Below are 5,627 nucleotides of genomic sequence, written 5' to 3'. Positions count from 1 at the left end.
GGAGTTTGCACCCACAGTAAAATCCTGAGTGATAATTCAACTCTGAGAGTGTACACACTGAGTTACAAACGGTTAAACTGAAACTGAGGATGTGACTGTACAGTACAGACGATCAGTGCACATTGCATGCTGTATAGATGTTTTATGCACAATATTCTGCTCACAGGTTCAGGATGCTAATATGACCCTGTCAAGTGTCTTGACAAAAATGATGAACATGCTCTGAAAATGGAAAAGAGTGTACTGTACCTCTTCTATAAGGGAGAGGAGCCTGGGAAGAAATAAGAAAAAATAAAAAACGTGGATGGAAGCGACAGCAGATGGTTCAGATATGGAGCAGTCTCTACCTCCCTTCTCCTCAGCTCTCTCTGCATCCTTTTCTCTCTTCTGCTCCACGGGGAGAATAGCGGAGCACTGTGGACTGCCGTACTGCAAAGAAAATAGGCGCAGTTAGTGGGTCGCTCCTTTTCAGCACAGGGGAATCCGCGTCAGCGCATGCAGTACGCATCCATCGCACCATAAATAATATATAAATATATGCATAAAGGAACAGGGGCAAAGTAGGGGTGTGAACTGTGAATCCTCAGTAACATTCTTCTTGAATTAATTTGGTAGGGAGGGATCGTATTCCCCTGGCCACACAGGCTGATTCACACATGTAAATTGAATTAAATATACACCTTAAATAATTAATGCTATTACAAGAAAGAAAAAAACACCACTCACTGCCTTTTGTTCCCTGCCTGAAATAGTGCAGGCAAATTAAAGCTATTGCACTGACGAATAGTTTTTTGCAGAGCAACGGTTGAGAATATTATTTTTAAATAATTTGCAGTTTTCGATATACATTACTTCAAATGCCCAATTCATTATCAATGGCCAAGACCTTTTAAAGGGTAGCAACAGCAAAGAACACAAGTCTACAGCTTCTTATAGTTGTAATCCAGATTGAGGAGCTCAGGGAGCCAGATTGCTCATAGAGTTAATTGTGCCAGGATTCGATCCCACAACCTTGTGGTTCAGAGACAAGTGCTATTCCCATTGAGCTACCCAGACACAAGAAACAATGTAGATTAACATTCGATTCCATAAATCTGCAATTTTTACACTACAGGGTCCACATCTATTGTTTTTACACCACCAAGTTCACACAGGTCTGCTCTCCAAAACGTATACATTTTAGTTAAGACCATTAACATCAACTCTATATATTCTTTTTTTGTTGGAGCACCAGGGCAGTGGTGAAATGTTTAGGTGGAATAATAGTAAAAGTTTATGAACAGGATACCATGTTTGTTTGGTTCTAGTTCCATTCTTATACCTTATAGTTCCAGGGACAGAGGCATTTCTGAGTGATCTGTTCCTCATCACATTTGATTCAGATCTTCAGCTATAACATGTACAGGTAGCTCTAGATAATAATGGGTTCATCGCCCCCTTGTGGCCGACAATACTACACTGTAGCGCACACCTGAACAAATGATTCATAGTGCCCAAACGAATAATGTGATATACCTACCATTTTGACCTTGGTGTAGTTGTCCAAGCCATACTCTCCCAGCTCTCTACCGTTTCCTGAGGCCTTAAATTGTAACCTTTATCGCACAAAAAATATTGTACAAAAGCATTATTCAACCTGTTCTGTTCTGTTGTACTGTTCCACATGATTCTACACCATACTGTCCATGCCTAAAAGAAACAAACTTTTCAGACTTACCCATATTGCTTCCAAGATCATCCTATGACCACACTATCTGAAATGAACAATAAGGCCATCACACGGCTAGCACTTTCAATATCAAATGACACTGATCATCCCATGTATCGTTTTAACCTCATGCCATCTGAACAAAAAGACAGAACCTTGCCATGGAAAAAGGTCCATTTTAGTTGGGAGTTTTGTCCCCTCAGCCATCGCGGCATTAAACAAACTGCCTTGTCGATATGTGTTGTTTTTTTATGTTGGTGCTTGAACAGACTGTGAAGACATATCCTTCAAGACAATAAATTATTATTATTATTATTATTAAGACAGACAGACATGTACATAATTACAGACGTACAGAATTACAAAATGTTATTGAATGTTTACCAGATTTTCATTAAGAAGCCGTACTTTTTGCACTCTTCAGTAAATATGGGAAAACTGGGATCTGTTATATTGTGTTTTTGCATTTTGTCTATTAACCACTTAAGCCCTACGTACTTTGTCCCAACTACAATAGCTCAAAGATCTACAAACACATGCCATCAACCTGTTGTGAGCAGCTTGTACAGTAGATCTGCTATTTTTGGAAAGTTTTCACCTACAGTTTACAGTATAATGACAAAAACTAGGGATGCCAGAATGAATCCTACAAAGTAGTAGTAGTATTGGTGTGTTTTACCAGACCGTTCCATTATAGAGATGTAGTGAGCTTTGTCGATCTCTTTGGCTCTCTCCACAACCTCCTCCTAAATGTCTTGAACTTCAGAATCTGCAACACTGGACCAACGATCTGCTGATTAGAATTTTTGGTTATTTACATGATTAGAGAAAAGAATAGATGATACAAAGAAATATAATTAGGTGATCTGGTCAAGTGCCAAAACATTATACTCAAATACACCCTAATCCTCTCATAAAATCGAGTTCAACACGTCTATTAAGCAGGTCAAATCATAATACTAAACCCATGTAATACAGAATTTGGCTGCATACTTCCTGAATATTTTAGCATTGGGGGAGTGTCCATTATGTTAATTTTATTCGCTTTGCGCATTCTGCGATTAAGCCCCGGCCTTGACCTACACTGCGCATAATTCCACCTGGGTGTCAGTTTGGGAACACTGTAACACATGAACACACACGACACACGCTACTCCACGTCCTGACGTCAGTCAATCACGGTCAGTTTAAATACCACCACTCTCATATGTCCAGCCTGAGAGAAAACAATAGAGTAGGCCTACATTCTAGGTAGAGAATACGAGTGCCGTGCCGAGAGGGTCTACAGACAACGCAGGAATTATCTAGGACTGACAGGTATATACATGGCTTTGCAATATGTAACTGCTCCTAAACAATCTTCACCTGGTGCAGAATAGACGGCTCCAACTGATGTTCACAAGGGCTTTTTATTTACCCAGTGTAAGACACCGTGAAAGATCCCAACTTAGATCGACGACAACATCATAAAAAGTAGAGGTCGCTCTGACTCGCTCACACCAAGAAATACATACAACACACTGAAGATTGTGAAGAAGGCTTGTAGCCGAAACGTTTGTCCCGATGAAGTAAATAAACCTGCTGCTTAAATGTATTTCTTGGTGTGTGTGTGTGTGTGTGTGTGTGTGTGTGTGTGTGTGTGACTGTGTGTGTGTGGGTGTGCGTCCTCTCAAGTGACAGACTATAGTGAAGTGTCAAAGCAAAGTTACCATGTTTACCCAGGGTAACTGGACTAAGCTCAATAACTTGTTTACAGCCAGGCCCTGCTCATAGAACATTGCATGGTAGGGGTTCAATGCCTTGCTCAAGGGCACTTCAACGGTGGTAATTTTAACGGTAACAAGACAACTCACCCCGTTTCTGTTTTCCTCCCAGAATTTTCCCCAGCCTCTCCCACCTACGAACTATAGCGACCTTCCGATATCAAGACCGCTCCGCAAACGGTTCGGCCACTGCTGCCCTGCCCCATGTCCATGTCTGTTTGTGCCAGGTGAATCAGCCAGGAGTTCAGTCTGCGGAATGTAATGTGTAAAGTAATCCAATAACCATTAATAATACATTCTATGAACAAAATGTTTTGGCTCTGCTCAGTCAACGTTTCACTTCCACCTTCACCTGATTCCGTTTCCGGCAGGCCTCCTAATAGATGTCATTAGGAATAATGGTTTTCAGCTGATGTGAGAGCGAGACGGCGTCCAAGTTCCAACGTTTACATGGTTCGTTCTGAGCTTTGCGTGATTCTTGATATATATCAACGAACCTCGTCTATAATTAGTACTTTTGCACGTTATGCTTTTGAGCAGATTAAACAAACTATAGCTCTGGTCGCTATGTTACTCTCAACTTCCGCCGCTCGCATGAATGCAGACCAGCCTCTACTCTTTGGTGTAAATAAAAATAAGGTTTTTGCTACTCACCAAAACAAAGGCGAGTTGTGTCATTAGAAAGCCTACAGGTCTGAACTGAAGACCTGACCTGTGTGAACTGAAAGTTGGTTTACCACAGCAGCTGCCTGACAACCCAGAGAGGTCTCGCTATCTCTATGTCCAAGGTTCTGAGGGTTTTAACTTAAGTCAGGGGCTCACAGCTGAGGTTGGTGACCATACATCCTGGAGAGTCGGTCTGTCAGAATGGAGTTACCCGAAGAAGTTGCAGGGTAAATGTTGGTTAATGGACTTTCATGGTGGCAATTACAAAGAAAGCTCAACAGAAACAGTGCCCACTGTAACTTATGTTAACCAGAAGGTCCAAAGGATCAAGGTCCAGCTAGACTGGCTCAAAGGAATGCTGTCCTTTTCTGACCTTGATTCTAAAACACACCTACACACCTTCAGACACATGCAATTTCACTGGTGTTCTCTTTCCAATATTTGGTCTTCGACACTCCCCCTGAAAGTGTTAACAATGAAGCTGTTAGACGCCAACACAACCATTTGTAGCTAAAACACAACACGCCATTTGTAGCTAAAACAATAAAAGCTTATTTTTGCATGTTATAGCTAGGAGTGCCATGACATGCTCATCAGCAAACAAATTGATAGTTTGTTTGTAAACTGAACACTGCATTCTGTGATAGCTTTAAAATGAATTCAATGTTTAATTCTCAGAGCACATTGAGGGAATAAGCTCTTATTGGTTAAGTTGGTGCCAAGATAACAAAGGAGTATAGAATACGTTGGGTAAGGTCAATGGTATAAAAACATTAACCAAAAGCAATTCGTCTATAATTTAAATAATCAAGAAGTAGAGCCAAGTCCAGTTTCAGTTGCCAAGAAGAGTGTTTAGGGTTGAGGGGCAAAATATTGAAGCCCTATTCAAGATTCTTCAAAATTGTAGATCTATTTTTCTCCTATAGTGACATGCCCAACACAGGGATGGCATTGGCAGGTTGAAACTGGTTAGACAGAAGTGAGGTAGGAGGCATAAATCGATGAATCTAGTTGGTGAGCTACTATACACTTCAGAGAGAGATCGATGGCAACCATTCCAAAACTTCCTATACTGGACACCATTTTCTGTTCCATCATTGTATGATGTTGGCTGTATGTCTATAAATTACAAGCCATGTAGCTTGTACTTTATTTGTTATGTATTTAAGGTGTGATTCGGGTAAATAAATAATCATTTAGCAGAAGCTTTGTGATGGAGTTTGTTCCATGTTATACTGTAAACTATTCAGATTCACCATTAATGATTATCTGTTCCAAAATCTTGGTTGACCCTACCATGCATATACAACTATAGAGATACCCAGGCTTGCATTAGAGAAGGCTTGAATAATCAGTTTCAAGGTTATCTCTACAGTAGGCTCTAGGAATTCTGGACCAGCTGACACCACCATATGGGAGCAGGACCAAACATGTTTAATGACTATATTCAATTAGGGTTCCAATCCATGATAAAACCTAATCAAATGTGG

This window comes from Protomyctophum bolini, assembly GCF_963924005.1.
Source record: "Protomyctophum bolini genome assembly, chromosome: 5".
In the NCBI taxonomy this organism is placed as follows: Eukaryota; Metazoa; Chordata; class Actinopteri; order Myctophiformes; family Myctophidae; genus Protomyctophum; species Protomyctophum bolini.
The sequence above is the reverse complement of the archived record's forward strand: the minus strand, read 5'-3'. Positions refer to the sequence as shown.